Below are 18,791 nucleotides of genomic sequence, written 5' to 3'. Positions count from 1 at the left end.
GAAAGGGAAGAAATGAAAATGGCCATCTAGGTTAACTTCAGCTGTGGCAATGCATAAGTCTTCCTAGAGGAGGTTGCTGTTTATGGCGGGCACCTTGACCTTCCTTGGGAAAGGAAAATGATCTGGTAGGTGCCTATCATAAAGAACTCAGGAAGCCAGTCATAGTTTAGCTGTGTGATTGTTGGCTAGATACTGGCCCTCTTAGAGTCTTGGAACTACCTCACCTGAGCTCCAGGATCTTATAACCCTTGAAGATGCCGAGTTTCTCGTTGGTGCAGACTGCATCTTCTTCCTAATAGCCATGCAATGGTTGGGGATAGGAACATGGCGACAAGAGGAACTGTGCCAAACAAAACAAGGGGTACAGTGCAACCCTCACCACTACCCTGTGGTCTCCAGGGAATCTCCTTATCGGTGCTATGTCTATAGCACCGTCATATCTACACTGGGAAAGTCAGTGCAGGGAGGGGCAGACCACAATACCACCACCAGAGGGCAGCATGGAGCTGTGCACACCCAAGTCAGCCCCTGAGATTCGGAGCCCTCGCCAGCCTTCCCAGAGGGAACACACAGACTAACAGGGTCCTGCAGAAGAGCAGCATTGAGGTCAGGAAGCTCTGCTGCTGAGGCAGACCGGGAAAGGAAATGTTCCTTACATTCAATGTATCAAGAAGAAAAGAGTGTCATCATTGTAAACAGTGACAAACTAAATGCAGCAGTAGCAATAAACAGATTTAAACATATTTTAATCTTTAGCTACCATGCATGGAATGTTATGTGCCTGGCACTGATAAATGGTTATATATGTTATCTCACTTGAGCTTTACATCAACTCTGTGAGCTGTGTCCTGGTTGTTGTTCCTATTTTGCTGTTGAGGACACAAGAGTAAGATATGAAAATCACTGGTAGTGTAACTATAAAAGTCTGTTTAACTGCAAAACTCCTCAAGGCTGCCATACATCTGCTTATTATTTTTCCAGCATTTGCTGGATGCTCTGGGGATAGAAGTGCAGTTTTATATGAGACTTGGGTCTTGACCTTCAAGTATATACACTTTCAGAGTAGAGAAAATGAATTAAGCAACTAAAGAATAATACACACAATTGTATAGAATGCAGAGTTTAATAGCTTGGTAAAACTATGTCTTCACAACTCTCCAATGTCAAGTGTTTTTCACCCACATCACACAATAGCTATAAATAGAATCACCTTCAAATTTAAAAAGATGGATGACAGTGAGGTGTAGCCATGCATTCATTCATTCAGCCATTCATTTAGGGTCCAAACATTTAATGAGTATCTCTCATTATGGCAGACACGAGGTAGCACACTGCAGTGTACCTGATTCCTGCCCTTGGGGAGACTATAGTCTAGTTTGGGGCAGTGAAAGATAGACAGCAGCAAGTAAACTAGCAAAAACTGTGGAATTACAATTATACATACCAAAGAAGGGTCCAGTGGTGAGCTGTTGTGCTGGCAACCTCGGCTCTTGGTCCATTAATTTCTTGCCCTTGATCCTTATGCCTCTCTCTGCTCCAGCTACCCAGCAGCCCTGCCTTCACAGGAGGTCATCTCTTCTGTGACCTCGACCTTTCTGAATCCTTCTGAAATCACAGTCTTACAAACATGTGCCTCTGACCCCCCCCCTTGAACCTCGTCGGCCTCTGCTGTGTTCTCAGGCAGTATCCCCCTTTCTGGTTTCTCTTGCCGAACCTGCACTGCATGGAGGGCCCATTCAACAAAGCCCTTGTTCCTGCTCTGAAATCCTCCTGACCCTACTCAGATTCTTTCTCTATAGGCGCCCACCTGTCTTTTGCTCTCCAGACAGAATAGGGAGTATCTTGATTAGTAGTCATTCTGTAGTCATTCCATGATAAGGGTGAGTGGTACTTGAGATGAATCTTGTAGAGGTGATTCACTCATGCCTGCATACCTGCTTTCCGTACTTTATTTCACAGCTAGGTGTCGACCACCTGCTATTTTCCAGCATTGCAACAGGCACAGAGACACTGTAGAGCAGTCTAGGAGCAGGGAGGGGCAGTTCAGGTGATCTGAAGTGTATGGAAGAAATAGGATTCCTTGGTACAAGACGGGGCCTGAGAGGTGGAGCCCTTGCCTGCACAGGGTCAAGGTCATGTGAACATGAACTTATTCTAAGACAGAAGGAGACAAAGGAAAGATTCTGAGCAGAAGTGTGACATGATTTGATTGGCAGCCTCTAAAAGACCACTCTGGCTGCCTTGTGGGGAACAGAGCAGCAGGGGCTGAGCAGGGATGGGAAGGACAGTTACAAGCTGATGCAGTGACTGGGTGAGAGCTGATGGCCTTCTGTGGAGAAAGGCTCCACTAGTTGAGCACAGAGTTAGTTTCCTTCAACCTCTGAAGCCCTTGGACTCTGTGACTTCTCACAAGGGCCTCAAGGCTCTGGCCCCAATCTCCTTCCCCTAATTTAGCTCATGCAGAGAGCGCCCCGCCCCATCCCACCGATGCTATGCTCTAGATGAAATGAACCACTCTGTTTCCTGAACACTCAGGCACATTCCCACCTCCAGGCCTTGCTCAAGCTGTTCCCTCAACCTGCATAACCCTTCCCCCCAGCCCTTCCCGTCTGTTCCTGCGTTCAGCCTTTTATAAAGGTTACTCTGATTGCCGCAGATGTTATGAATCCAGTCCTCTTCATCATTTGTTTGTGACTTAAATTACATAATGATTACAGTATGACTTGCATCTCGGTTTGCTCATCCTTGGTGTCTCCTCAATTGTGAATCTTGTAGAAAAGGAAACATATTCTATTAGTATTTTTATTCTCTTCTTCAGACCCATACTACCTTGCTCAGTGGGATATCTTAGTGGGTAAGTGTTCCTTGTATCAAATCAAAAAGAATCCAATTCAGTCTAATCCACTCTGATCCAATCCAATCTAAACCAATCCACTCCAGTCCAGTTCAATTCAATTCAATTCAACTATGTATTAGTTATTTCCTTTCCAGTCAACCCCTTAAGCTGAGGTACTGGTTTAAGTTGAGGCACTGGTATTATGCTTCTTTGCATGGCCCACCTAGCTCGTCCAGTAGGCACTCAACATGTTATTGACTGGTTCACTAAAACTAAAGACTCTCCTTGATAGTGAGTTGGCCTTGGACCCCTATTTGTTTCTATCTTATAAATGCTGAAAACTGTTTCTTATGTCAAAGATGGCATGCATTAAGACTGAAAGTTATAATTACATGGAATTAAGAGCTCAGAAAATATAATATGGACCTAATGAATTTCAGTGCAGGTATAATAAGATAAAATGAGTTTAGGAAGCTGTATACAAACGCATTAACATATTACATGATTCTTGGCAGGCTCAGTTTTGGCACACAAAATAGTTATTACTGAAGGTGGGGGGATTGTGGTAATGGTGATATGACACTATGAATAACTTTCCCCTAAATATCTACTTTACCAAAGAGAAGTCTCCTGTGATGCTCACAGCTGCAGGGATCTTTGTCTTAATCTCTCAAGGGCATTATCTGTCACTCTCGGGCTCTGTCACATATAATCCATTGGCACCATGTTCAGAGGACTTCACAGACAGGTCCAGCCTCATCTTTAAGGCCGCACACTGCTCTTTCCTCATGTCATGGAAATTCCCATGTGAAAGACACCATTTTTTATTGTAAAATATTCACCACATGACATTGTCCATTTCCACCATTTTTAAGTGTTCAGTTCAGGGACATCAAACACATCTGCAGTGTTGTGGAACCATCACCACCATCCATCTCCGGAATGCCTACACTTTCCCAGATTGAAATTCTACCCCCAGCCATATCTGGTTTTTTAATTATAAAATAATGTCTCCTAATGGTAGGAAATTAAAATGTTATCAAAGTGTGTACAGTCAAAATGTGTACGTTCGTCTTTTACCATCCATTATGAACCCAGTTCTTGCTGTTAACAGTTTGCCGTACATCCTTTTGAGTCTATGTGGGTGGGAATGTGTATGCATAACACACACACATGGCTCCATAAAGACAGATCGTTTTAAGAAAAATTAAGTGACTCTATATGTACTGTGCTGGTTTTTTCATTAACCAGTGGCATGGACATTTTCCTGTGTTCTAACATATGGCGGGCTCCATCCCTTCTACAGCCCCTTTGTAGTCCATCATATGGGTGCACCATCATTTCAAGTTACTCTAATGGACACTTAACTTTGTTCTCAAGTTTTTTTCTTTTATATACAATGTTATAATAAAAAATCCTGATACACTCAAGCAAGCCTTCCTACAGGACGCCTTTCTAAAGGTTGAATTCCTAAATATAAAGGTTTGCACATTGAGGGGAAAAGGTGGGTGTAACATGATAACGACTACATTACTCTACACAAACATTTTAGCTGCTTGTCTTCTGAAGTGTGTTGGGAAGGAGGGGTTGGTGCTTAGCAGCCATTATTAACTCATGTCTTAGTGTGGGCTTGCTTGGAGTCACTTTCCTCTTTGGTAGGACTCTAAATGCTTCTCAGAGGAGAAGCTAACAGAAAAGAAATGAAGCTACCAAGCAAGCAGTTAATTCATGGAGCACAGTGGGTCAAACCACCGTGGGAAGGTGAGAGACACACATAAGCTGCCACGTGGACTGTGAACTTCACTGTGCGGAGCAAAGGCCTTGGGCATGTGTTCTGCTTCCTGGATTAACTCACATTCTGCTCTTCCTCCCCACTCATCCATGTAAAAATTCTGGATTCCAAGCTAGACCTCAACACTGTCTGTATTCACAAGTGGGGGAAGAACTGTGCCTTAGATACACATAATTTTTAACTACGATCAATTCATATTTTTTCCATAGACTCTCATGCAGAGAGCCTATGGAAAACAATGGCCTAGGTGAGAATTGAACTTGAAAATTCTGAGCAATAGTTTCTGCTTAGTGTTAGCAAAAATCGAAGGCGCACTTGGGGGTTCAGGAGACTTGTGTTAGTTATGTTTGTGTTCCTGACAACCTCAGGCAATGCTTGTAGTAATGCATGACTCTTCTGTATTTGCACAGTGTAAGCTTACATCCATTAGACTAGTATGTTGTTTATTTAATTTTACACTAAAATCAGTGGTTTTAATTAAGGAGAAAATTAATGAAACCTGAAACTTACAGGGGTGATTTGTTTTGCCAATAAAGGACCATGTTAAGTCTTGCAAAAAAAAATCTAATTTTCTATAATTAGCTCACATATAATTCATTCATGAGAAAAGCAGTCATGTACCCAAGCAGAAAACCACACTGCCAAGATGGAGAGTAGCTGGATTCTAAGAGGAGCTGTTGAGTAGCAGGAAAGCATGAAGTAAATATTTTTCCTGATATAGTATATTTCATGGCAGCTTTTCACAGCAACTCCATGAAAGAGGCCTCTCATTTCAGAGCCAAGCCTACCCGAAATAAGATGATTCTCTTAAAAACTGTTTTTCCCTAAGCCCAGGTTTTAAGGGCAAGAATAACTGCTCTCACTCTCCTTATAACTCAGTCAAGGTACTTAGAAAGGTACCGAGGAAGGTGCTGAGAAAACTTGGTCTGCGGCCATGACTGTGAGTATTTAACAAATCAGCAGGGGGCTTTGGAAATGGATAAAATCTCAACTCTCCATGCCTCCACACTGAGACAAGGGCCATGGCCACTGTGGCCCCTTTCTGAGCTGTGTGTGAAGGTGGAAGCCTTTCAAACATGAGCAGGGATTCCTCAGAGATACCAGCCAACAAATTGCCAGCACACTGTAGGGGATTTCTAGAGGCCTCTGCCCAACTTACCACGACCCTATGACTGCTCAGTTCATCTGGAGTGGTGACTCCCAGGCAGGTATTTTATGCTGTATGGCTCTACTGGCCCTTTTCTGCCCCCGGCCAACCAAATTCTGTTTCCTAGGAATTTGGTGTCAGGAATAAAATAGTATGATTGAGACTGGGCTGGTAAATGAAAGAAATCTGTCAGGAATTTTGAAATTTCCATCCTCTGTTACCATGTACATGAAGAAGCAAGGGGTTGGGAAGAGAAAGAGAGAGAAAGAGAAGAAAAGACAGAAGAGAAAGGAAAAAGAAAAAGAGAGAAATAGAGGCAGAGAGGCAACGGGGAATCAAAGTTCCAGATGGAATTAATATGGCCAATCAGTTGATTTTAAGATAGGGACATTATCTTGGATGATTGAGTGGGCCTCATGTAACCCAAAGAGTCCTTCAAAGTGGAAGAGGGAGGCAGAAGAGGAGAGTTCTGGGAATACCTGAGTACGGAAGAAAGTTTCGAGAGATGCAACACTGTTGGCGTCAAAGATGAAAGGGGGCTGTGAGCCAAGGCAGTGTCCAGAATCTGAGAAAGGCAAGGAAATAGATTGTCTCTAGAGACTGCAGAAAAACAAAACAAATCAAAACAAAAACCTGTAGCACTGCCAACACCTTGGTTTCAGCCAAGTAAGGCCTCTGCTGGACTTGCGACCTCCAGAAACATAAGATAAAAAATTGTGTTGGTTTAAGACATTGAGTTCATGATGATTTGTTGTAGCAGCAATAGAAAACTAATATGGTGTAGTTCAGAGTTAGGGAGAAGACAGTTCTCTGTCACCGTCTTCTGTTTGTGGAGATTGCCCCATGCTGGCAACAGCAGCAGACGGCAACAACATTAACATTTTTGCCACAATCCAAGAGGTCTTCAGGGAGGTTTGACAGCGGATACCAGGTATTATCCACAAGTCAGAGCTAGACTGAGAAGGAAACTTGGTAGATGCTGCCATGGTGACTGCAATAGCCAGAGGCATTTGTGGACACAGGACACTTTGGAGGATGACTTTTAGTGAGAAAAAATTCCATTTTGACAAAATAGGCATCTGAAAGATACAATTTTTTTTATAAACATGACCTGAGGTGTTGCTTCAGATAAGTGAGGCCAAAGGATTTGCATTATACCACTAATAATAGTCAATTATACTAATACTTGCTAAATTTCAGTTTGTAAATCAAGCAATTTTAAGTGTAGCTAGGGAAGATTGAAAGTTGCCCCATCATGAGATCACCCTTGCTTATTTGTACTCCAGTATCTAGAGTGAGAGAAAGGAGGTTGAATTTGCGGGGTTGGCTGGGGACTGCACACAGCCCTCAGATGGTCCTGTCTCGGCCATCCAAGCCCGAGTGAGTGCCCACTCTGGGTGAATCGACAGGTGCAGTGGTTCTGGATTATTGTCTTGTGTCCACATTGTGATTTCAGTACACGTACTGCTGTCTCTTCTTTATTTTGCCTGTGTCTATATTTTTAATAAAGAACAAGGCAAGGATAAATGAGAGAAATATAGTGTATTTTTTATCTTCAGTGCACATCAGTGAGAATGATGCTATCTGTGGGGTTTCAGTTAATAATAAAACAGAGCTATGAAGACCAAATCAGAAATAAAGTGAATTTGCAATAATGTTACTCACAGTGACATGTAAAAAGTTATCAATATCGTGTGTCATACAATTTTTACCTCTAAAACTAGTTATTCTGTGCTTATTCTTCAATATTATAATTGGTCATCCCATTTCTATTATCCATGGAGCAAAAGTCTGAAATGAAAAAGTTTGAAATAAAAAAAGAATACTCATATATATTTATTATTTTTTCTTACAGACTGACAATTTGTAGATAACAAAAAATCAGTTTTATAACTCACATCCTTATAAAATACTTTTATTACTTATTCTTCCAAAAGAAATCCACACCTATTTACCCTCTCTTCAGTAGAAAAGATAAGGGTATGCTCACGGAAATGACGATGTCTTCCTTCACCTGAGTTTCTGAGTTAAGGAAGCAAGGCTGGAAACAGCTCATTTATAGTGGCCCCAGCAAAGGCCCTTCTCATTTTTTATTTTTCAGTTTAGTTAACATTTATGGACTGCTTCTGCTCTGCCAGGTACCATAATAGGTTATCAAGGATACAGACATGATTAAAACACAGTTTCCTCCTCGACAAGCCCATGGTGTGATGAAGGAGGCAAACGAGTGCTTCAGACCAAAATGCAAGACTCTAAGGGCACCAAGGAGGGGGATTTATTTTGTCAAGAGAAATAAAACCTTCATAGAAGGGGTGACATTTGAAAGGGCCTTGCGGGAAAAGAAGGTCAGTAGTTACACATTTTAAACAACGAAACTGTAAAAACTCTAAAGAAAGTTCTGTTTGTATTCTGTCAGTTGCCTGTGTAACTGGGATGAACCATTTGGGGGAGGGGGTGGCCAAGGGGACTGGACTGGAGGTTGGAAGAGCAAAGGCTCGCCCAGCCACATCAGTCCCAGGCCAAGCCCCCTTCAGCTGCTGTAAGAGAGAGAGTGCAGACTCTTCCATGCGCATCACCAGCAAAGTCTGTTCAATACTCCATGTTTTCTTTAAAAAGAAATTTTAAAAAAAGAGAGAAGAGAAGAGGAAGGGAAGGGGAGGGAAGGGAAGAAATCATAACAGGAGTTTTTTGTGCCACTTCCTGGCTCTGAGGTAGTGTTAGGGGACTCACTTAAGCCTTAATTTCTTTATCTGTAAACCGAGGAAACTTATACCTCTCTTAAGGGGTTTTTGGAGGATGAGTGGGAGAAATGCAGGTACAGTCCCTAGCACATTGCCTGACCCAGAGAAATGGTGACACCATGACCATAATGACTATGACAGTGGTGATGTCAATGATGGTGGTGACGATAAAGAATTGGGCCTGTACTCTGGGCTTCCTTGGGAAGACTCTGCACATCCCAGGAGGTGAGCAAGAACAGCGTGATCCGGGCTAACCTGGCTCTGACCCAGAGCCACTTCCTGCCCATCTGCACTTCCCTTGCCGTTTTTCCTGTGGCTCAGGTGGTGCTGGCAGCTGCTCCAACTGCTGTTGCTCATGCCCTGCCATCTGCGGTGAGCCAGGCAATGGTCTATTAACCCAAACCTCAACTGGAAACCCTGAGCCCTAAATAATCCCAGCATCGAGGTCACCATCCTCCCCTTCACTTTCCTCCCCTGCCTGCCCCCATCCGTTAATTCACCTGCCGTCATTTCTTTTCATTCCATCCGGATTGCCTTTGACCTTTCACTGCCCCTTTCCCTCTCTCTTCTCCCTCTTCTGCACTCGCTCCCTTTTCTTGTCCTTGCCTCTGGGCACACTTGCTCCCCCTCTGGTTCAGGGTCCCCAGCAGGCTGTGGTAGAAGGAAGTGAGGTCAGGGAGCTCAGACACTGGTCGTGTGCTTCTGAGTCCCCCTCCTGGGTTGTGGTTTCTTCATCTGCAGAAATTAAGGGGTTGGACCAGAATAATCTGGAGTGTTCTTTCCACTCTAAGCACCCGTTCTGTTACGTTTTGTTGTGCTTGTCTTGGTGGCTGCCTTTCCTGTTTCAGCTGACTCATCTGTCCACCTGCATCCCTCCTCCGCATCTCCGCCAATGTGGTCCAAGCCACCATCATCTCTGACAAGATCCACTAGAGTAACCTCCGGCTCGTAGAGGTCTCGCTGCTTCCGTTCTCATCCCAGCCCAACACGTTTTCCACACAGAAGCCAAAGGGATCTTTTAAAACGTAAATTCCTCCAAACCCCTGAAACAGTCATTGTCCATCCCATCATCCTGCTTATTCTCTTTAGAGTGAGTATTACTGCTTGAAATGCTCTTTATTCACTCACAAATAGCCAGGTGTTTCTGTACCTGTTTATTGTCTATCTCCCCCACTAGAATGCAGGCTCCATGAGAGACAGAGCTTGTGAGTTGCTCACTCTGAGTAAGTGCTGATCAAAGGAACCTCCCTTTGCCATAGAGCTTGTCCCTCCCCTTCTTGAGATTGCTATCTGCCAACTACACCATTTCTTAGAAATATCTCTCCCTGCCAGAAATGTGCTCCATCCTTCTTCCTCAGCTCTGGAGACAATCCCCCTCATTCACTGCTCTCAGCCACCCAGGCTCTGGGTTCTCAGAGGCTAGGTAAAGAACAGTGGCAGTTTTGAGTTCTTCCCTCACTTTAATTTCAATCTGTGCTCTTGGGTGAATTAGGATAAAAATAATAGAAGGATAATTAGGATAAAAATAATAGACTCTAATCTAAGTAGCTCTTTCCCACAATGCCAAGAAGGAAACTTATCTACGAAAATTTATTAGAGTCTTCAGAATTCTGTGCTTGGATCTGAGCATAGTTGGATGTACCATAATCATATAGCCAGTCCCTTAATGATGGACCTTCAGGTTATTTCCAAGTGGTTTACTATTATGAAAAAGTACATAGGTAGCAAAAATGTATCATTTAAAGATGGATATTTTGTCATGGACCCCTACATACGTAGGACTTAGAGTCATGGCATCCAAACGTAAGTAGACAGGAGAGAGTTAGACCATTGAGAGGGTAACATATTGAGACTCACAATAGAATGGATAAGTCCCTGACAGGATTGGGGAAAGATAAAGATCTCATCAGCTCTTTTCTAGCAGTCTTGGATGAGTTTAGTATCCTCCAGAATTAAAGAAGTGATGATCTTTGAGGATAGGGAGGAGGTCCCAGGTTTATGAGCCTACTTTGGAGAAAGCTTGGAAGTATCAAATATGCAAATTTGTTTGCTTGTTGATGATGGCTCTCAGAAGCAGACTCAAATTAATAATACTCTGGTTCATGGCACAAGGTCATCCATGGTCAATGAAGGGCTCCTCTCTTATTGTATCTATTTCTTCTCATCCACTTCCATTTCCCACTTTCACACCCCCCACATCAATTATTCTAGTTGAATGTGTTTGAAATGCATCTTTTTTTACATACAAAGTGGATATAATGACATTGTGTGTTCACACATGTACTTGCTTTAGACTTACATAAATGTCACTGGGTTGTAACTTATTCCATTTCTTTTTCCACAATCACTACGTTTTATAGTCCCTTCTGTCACTACACATACATTTAATCCTTTGCCTCTAACTGCCATGTGGTCTCACCCATGACATTGTACCCACCTGCTTTCTCAGGGATGAACAGCCAGGTTGTCTCTAGCTCCTTGCCACCTACATGGCCTCCTCTGGATCTGTGTGAGAATTTATTTGGTATTTACACCAGGAATAGAATTGCTGGGTCATAGAATTTCATACTCTTAGGGTGATGAAGTGGTGTCAGGTTATACCCCTGTGGCTCCTCAGTCAGCAATACCAGAACACCTGAGGTCCCAGCCCCAGATCCCTTGCAGCTCTTGACGATATCCTGCTACCTTATCTTTTCCAGTCAAGTGATATATCATTATTGTGTTGATTTGCATGTATCCTTTTACAGATGATTTTGAGCTTCTTTTCACTGTGTGTGGGCTTTTTTGATGTACTCTTTTATAAATTGCCTGTTCATATCCATTGTCCATTCTTCTGCTGGGGGTTGTCTTCTCCTTTATGGGGTGCAAGTGTTTCCTTTATAACATGAATAAAAATCTCTTCTCAGTGTCAGATGTGACAAATATCTTTTCCAATTTTGTCATCTGCTTATTAACTCTGCTTTATTTTAAACAGGTATTCTTACTTTTTAAGTAATCATATTAATCTTTTTTTGCTTCATAGTTATGCTTTTGATGTTGTAATATTTTGTTCACTAAGTTCTCCCCACCCTAGATAACAAAGATATTCTCCTACATTTTCTTCTATTACAGTTATCATCTTATATATTTAAATACATCTAGAGTTCACCTCTACATATGGTGTTAGGAAGGGATCCAGTTTTGTTTTTCTCCAGAGATAATGAGAAATAGCAGTGTCTTCTGAAAGAAGCAGAAGATGCAGGCTGGGAGAAATGGACGAGAGGGGGAAATAAGATCATCTGAATCCCACGGAGAAGGGACACAGAACCAGAATCTGGAGATTCAGTCTAGCCCACTCCAGGAGTTGTCCCTCTATTTGTGGTCTATAAGGAAGTACTGAAAAACCCAGCATTAAATGTACTTCTCTTGCAAATGAAACCATTTGCAGGAGAAATCCCCCCACAGCAATGAGGTTCCAGTACATGGCTTTAAAAATATACCCTGTGCACAAGGAGGGCTTTCCCAAATAGGGGGGGGCATTGGGTAAGTCAGGAGAGGGGAAGCTGCCAGAGGGAGGAAAGCTGGTGCAGACACAGCAAATAGTTGAGAATCGACTGTGCTAACTATGGACCAGATGATGTAGCAAACAATCCTTTCTTGTTCTCAAAGATGGAAATTCACCCATTAAAGAATATAATTGATTCTTGTCCAGTGCCTGAGTCTTGAATATTCCTCTATTTCCAGTTTATTATCAACTGCCTATCATTAATCCAAGTGCCTATCAAACAAACAAAAAAGTAGTAAACAATATAACTAAATTGTAGACAAATTGTTGGTATTCTCAGGCTTTCGATCTACATATAAGAAACCCAATATATATATTTTTAACTTTCTTCTTTGTGAATGGTCCCAGTGGTCAGCCTGTCATTCTTCTGTGGCTTTACCACCATTGAGGATCCCATCATACCCACAGGGAGGCCGTGACATTGTAGTTCAAGAAGGATAAGAAAAAAGAAAAACTTGGGGGAAAAAAAGAGGGCATTTTTTTTTCTCTTTTCAAATCTATAAAAATGAGTCTTTAAGAGCTGGCGTTTTTCTTGTCCAGCAAAGAGCAGTAATTACCCTGTGGGAGAAAAGAGCAGAAGGCAAGTAAAAGGTCACACAGAGCATTTTTTGCCTGCTTGTTTTTCTTTTTGGTTTTGCCCTAAATACCTTTTGTCATGCAAGAGAAAAATTAAATCACTCTCTTAATCTATTTGCTAGGCTCTCTCTTAACACCTCCCCAGAAGAAAGACTCTTTCTGATAGAAGGCTCCCTCTAGGTTCATCACAAAACTCACAGTTATAAGAAATATCACCAACTGTGAGAAACATCCAGGTGTGTTGAAGCATTGTGACCTGTGAATAAAAGTCACATGTGAAGACACACGTCTTATTTACTACCCAACATGGGAAGTCTCTAGGACTCTGGGGTTAGACAGCCTGAGTTCAAATCTTGCCTTTGACACTTCAAACATGTGAGGCCTGTCATGAGTTACTGTGTCTCTCTGAGCCTTGTTTTCTTCACTTACAAAATTGAGAAAATAATAGAACAACTTTATAGCATTATTAGAAGGTTACATGTCACACGTCTATTGAATAACTAAAATTAAAAATACCTAACAAATCTTCTATTACAGTTAAGCCAAGTACTGATGAGGATGTGGGAACAACTGAAACTCTCGTATGTGGCAGGTGGGAGTGCAAAACGGTACAGCCACTCTGGAAAGTAGTTTGGTTGTTTCTCATACAGCTACCACTTGACCCAACTATCTTACTCTTGGATACACTCACCCAAATTAAATGAACTCTTACATTCACACAAGCACTATGTGCTAATGTTTACAGCAGTATTATTAATAATTACCAAATTCAGGAAACAACCCAAAATAGAGAGTGAATGAACAACTAAGCAGTGGTATACCCATACAATGGAATACTACTCAGCAATAAAAAGGAAGAGACAACTGACATTTGCCACAATTTGGGTGAATCTCACAGCATTATGCTAGCTAAAAGAAACCAGAGTCAAAGGTCATATATTATATGATTTCATTTATGTGACATTCTCAAAAAGTTAAAATTGTAATGACAGAGCACAAGATGATGGTCACCATAGACCTGTCTGGGGTTAGGAGCGGAGAAGAGTGTGTCTACAAGGGGATCGCTAGAGTTTTATGGGGAGATGGAGCTGTTCTGTATGCTGATTGTGGTGATGTTTCACAAATTCATACCTGTATTAACATTCATAAAGCTGTATACCAAAAGTCCATTATAATGTATAACTTAAAAAATAAAACTTTAAACAAGATTGTATGAAGTGATGCACATTTGCTATAGTCCCTGGCACACATAGATTTTGGCTATTAGTTGTTTCAAGGACTGTGGTATAGACTGCATCTCCATGCTTCTAATTTCATGGAGTCCACTGATCCAGTTCACATGGTGTGCCCGTGCCGAAGATGGGAGAAAAGAAAATACTATAAATCACGTAATCAATTCAGGTGATTCTGCCTGACCACCTCCCTCACGTGCATATGCCTGACGTGCAGGAGAAATAGAAAAAGTGAATCTGATCTTTTCTCATCTGTGGCCAGTTTCCACACGTGCCTCTCACAGCATGGGCTTGTCTCTACACTGAGTATGTTACTAGCGCTAATAAGGATATTTCCTAAAATATGACCCCAAAACAAACCAACTACTTCATCTGCTAGTAATCCAAAGAAACGGGAATGAGTTTGGACAATGGGAGAAACTGGCTGTGCTTGGCTTAGTGGGTTCCAGTTTGGTGTCTTCCTGAGAGACTGTCAAGGATAGTTTGGCTATATGTAACTTTTACCATACACGTTGATAATGATTTAAGATCATCTCTGTTACTCAGAGATCAGAAAGCCAATTGATGTTTAATCTGGGCTGTCATATGCAACTACTGGTTTGGCTATTTGGAATTGTTTATAGTCCTTATGCAGTGTTCCTTTAAAATGGACCAGCCATTATAATAGCTCACTATCTGGGCAACAGAGACATTCAGAACCAATAATAAATGTAGGGTCTATTCCCATGACCTCCACATCTCCCATGGTTGCAAACAAATGAGTCTTGGCCTAAAAGAACTTCCGTTTGAGAGTGGTATTTAGAATCTGGAATATACTCTTTTCATTGCTAAGAGTCCACAAATTCTTCATCTTTTAAAGTTGGATATGATTTCTGGAAAAGCAGATGTCATTCTGAGCTAAATCTTGTATTTAGTAAGATAAATCTGTTGGAGATTCCAATTTTGGTTAAAAAAAAAAAAAAGATGTGGCTAGGGAGCAATGAGCTGGTTTTGGGAAGGCTCCCAAACTGTTTGTGACCCATAAAGAGTGAAAAATGTCAAAATACTTGGAAATTGTCTTTTAAATGCCTTCAGCTCTGATGTGTTAGTCTCTGCACTGACTTCTTTGAACTAGGCAATATTAATTTGAAAAAGCTCTTAAAAAAAGTGTCTCATGTCTCTTGAATCTTTGTTTTGTTAAGAGGAGCAGAGTTTTAATATAAGTGCTAGAGGTATTTGATTGAAAAGGCTAAATTGGGTAATGCATAGGCTTGAATAAAAATAGAATTAATTGCTAGTATTTTACTGCACTGTAACCATGTGCAAAGCACTCTCCTAAACATTTGAATACATTTTTCTCATTTAATTCTCATAGCAACTTTATGCAATAGCCTCTATTGCTATACCTATTTTCTAGTAGAGGACTCAGAGCCAGAGAGGTTAAGGAAAATGTGGCGTAAGTGCAAGTTAGGGCTCCCTGACAAGGACTGCCTGTCACTCTAGGGCCTCCTTCCAAACCACAGTGCCAAGCTGCCTTCCTGGAGATGCATGCGAAAGGATCAGGATGATAGCACAACCGTCTATGACAGGACATGAGAACTGAGAGAGGAGACACAGGACACAACTAGGGATTCAGAATGATGAGTTAGGAAGACAGGTGCAAAGCAGCTAAAATCCCCCTGGTCTGACACCCCAACATTTGAAATGTAGTCTTGAGTAATCCATCATTTATAATTTTACCAAACTATTTCACTTATTAATTCACTCAATAAGTGTTATTGATCTCCTACTGTGTGCTAAGCTCTAAATTATCTAGGCACACAGAGTTGAAGCTAACAAGATTTTTGATTTCAAGTGGCTTTTGGTCCATTACATGGACTATATTTTACATTAAAACACTTCCATCAAAAACAGTGTACTAGAGATACATCTACATGCTAATCAGAAGTTCACACTGCGGGGTGGTCAGCCTGCGCTTATCCCGACAGCCCCACCCAGCAGTGCTGCCGCAGAGGTTTCAGCTCTTCATCTCTGACCAGCACTGGCTCTCACTTATTAGCATACTAGGTGACAGAGAGGCACTTTCATTTGCGAAACGAGGATGTTCAAGGTGTAGATTGGCTAATCGAAGACCACTCATCCATAAGAAAAGATGAAATACTGCCTGCCATTTGGGACAACATGGATGGATCTTGAAAGTATCACACTAAGTGAAATAAGTCAGACAGAAAAAGTTAAGAACCATACAATTTCATTCTTATGTGGCATACAAAACTGAAAGCAACAAATGAACAAATGAAAAACAAAGGCTCATAGACAGACAACAGTGTGGTGGTTACCAGAGGGAAGGGAGTGGGAGAGGTAGTAAAGGGGGGGTCTGATATAAGGTGATAGAAGATCTGACTTTGGGTGATGGGCACACAACGCAATATACAGATGATGTATCACCGAGTTGTACATTTGAAACCTATAGAATCTTATTAATTACTGTCATCCCTATAAATTTAATTTTTAAAAGTTGTATATAAATTTGATTTTGTTCAGTATTAATACATACATACATACATACATACATACATACTAGAGACACACCCCCTCCTTACATGACAGGGTATGAGAATCTTCTGACATCAGTAGTCTCTGCATTTTGGTTAAATGCTGGATAGTGTTTATAAAAATTTAAGGAGGCTCTAGAAAACAAAGTGTCAACCCTTTATTCTGCTGCGCAGGGAGATTGGAGCTGGGGCAACACCTTACCCTGCCCTGTGACTGGGTTGGGTCTCTTTCTGATTTGCTCTTATTCCCAGGATGGGGCCCTCCGTTCAAGTGAGAGCCTGACACCGTGACCAGGACCCCATCCCCTAGGTAGGTCCCGGACTTCTCAGTGCTAAAAAAGCATGGAAAATTCCACTCTGTCTTCAGGAGGTTTTTGATTTTTAGTCTCCTGCTCTGTGAATCTCTGCAAATTTCTTGAGGAAAAACCAGCTGTGTGCTTGAGGCCCCTCAAGTCTTCAATTTTGTCATTCCTGCCTCGCAAGAATGCCAACATTTCTGGTTTCCTATCCTCAGGCAATGGCCCTCTGATGGGCCAAGCTGGATTTTCAGCCCTGGCTACACCCAGAATCAGCATGTGCTCCCAGGGTAAATTGACAGCAGACAGATCAGCTTACCACCACTCCTGGGGCCCTGTGAACCAGTGTTCCTCCCATTGACCAGTGAGGGTCAATGTCTCCTCAGAACCATGAACTTAAATGCTGCTCTTCTTCCTTTTAAAAAAATATTTTATTTATTTATTTATTTTTAGAGAGAGGGGAAGGGAGGGAGAAAGAGAAGGAGAGAAACATCAATGTGTGGTTGCCTCTCATGCATCCCCTACTGGGGACCTGACCCACAACCCAGGCACATGCCCTGCCTGGGAATTGAACTGGCAACCCTTTAGTTCACAGGCCAGTACTCAGTCCACTGAGCCATACCAGCCAGGGCCTGCTCTTCTTTTAAGAGGTTTTTCAATTTAGCTTCTAAGTCTCTCACCTTACACCGCTTCCAAATTTTAACAAATGTCTTGAAAAGGACACTAGCCCATTGCTGAAGCCAATCCTCAGGGCTGCATAACTGCCACAGTCTCTGCTGATTTTTCTTTCACAACAAGGGCCTTTGCGGGAGCCAACTTAGGCTTCTCAGGCTCTTGGCCAGACCCAGAACTGGCAAATGCCCCCTGGGAAAAAGCTGCCTAAAGATCCTTTATTCACTCCCTCTGGGAGTTTTCATCTGGAATTTTAGCTCATCTAGTCTTCATTACTTTTGCAGCTCTATGATGCCTTAAAATAGATTCTTAAAAAAAAAAAATTACCTAGCTTTTTTAGTTCATGCTCTGGTGGGGGTGTTAAGCTCCATTCTAGAAGTCCTATGTGCACCTTTTAAAATGGCAGCCAGGGGCCTGGCTGGGGAGCTCAGTCGGCTACAGCTGATATACCACGGCTGTGGTTTTGCTCCCCGGTCAGGGAGCACACAGGAATCAACCAATGAGTGCATAGGTAAGTGGAACAACAAATTGATCTCTCTCTCTCTCTCTCTCTCTCAAATCAATCAATTAAAAACATTAAATGGCAGCCAGATCTGGGTCTTCCAGGTCACTGATTTGGAGGAGGACTGTCTGATGCCACCCACAGGGTGGCCTGGATCTGGACCCAAAATATTACCAGCTTGTGTCTAGTGAGTCTTGTATGCAAAGTGTGATACTAAAGGACAGAACTGGGATTCGAGGAGATTACCAAAGGGGTTATAGACAGTTTGATGCCTGCTTTTTAATAAATTCTGTATGGGTGGAAGGTTTTGGTTTAAGACTTGTTTTCCCTTGAACTTGACAGCAAAGTTGTAACAGAGATCTTTAACTATAACCTCTACAGTTTTTAAGGCCACCAGTTCAAAAAATAACCTAATAATTGTGAGAGATCAAATTGCCTTAGGTCCATTCTCAACATGGCTCCTATAGAGACCAATTTATGTCTTTTCAATTTATGTCACTTCTTGAGGAGTAAATGCTATAAATCAACAAAGCAGTATATAAAGCATATATTGTTTCTTTTTGTTTTAAAAATAACTTCCTGTCCCCTGAGCAATTTAATTTACATGGTTCTAGAGGTCTACACATTTGTAAATTCATTTATTTTCCACCTCTGGGTGCTCTTGAATATTTAAAAAACTTCAATTCGAGGTCTTTTCAATCCTGCTCTTCCCTTACTGAATGCTAAGTTTTTATCTGTTTAACAAAATCCCAATTCTACATCATTTTAATAGACCTTTTCTAAAAACTCCTTCTCCAGCTCCATAATCCTTTACTCATTCATTCAACAGAGATGTATTACACATTTCTGTATTACATCTACAGCTGTGGAATACATGTTGGCACACCGTGGCTGCAGCAGAGGAAAACAGTGCTGTTGG

This window comes from Desmodus rotundus, chromosome 10 (assembly GCF_022682495.2).
Source record: "Desmodus rotundus isolate HL8 chromosome 10, HLdesRot8A.1, whole genome shotgun sequence".
In the NCBI taxonomy this organism is placed as follows: Eukaryota; Metazoa; Chordata; class Mammalia; order Chiroptera; family Phyllostomidae; genus Desmodus; species Desmodus rotundus.
This window is presented reverse-complemented; position numbering follows the sequence as displayed.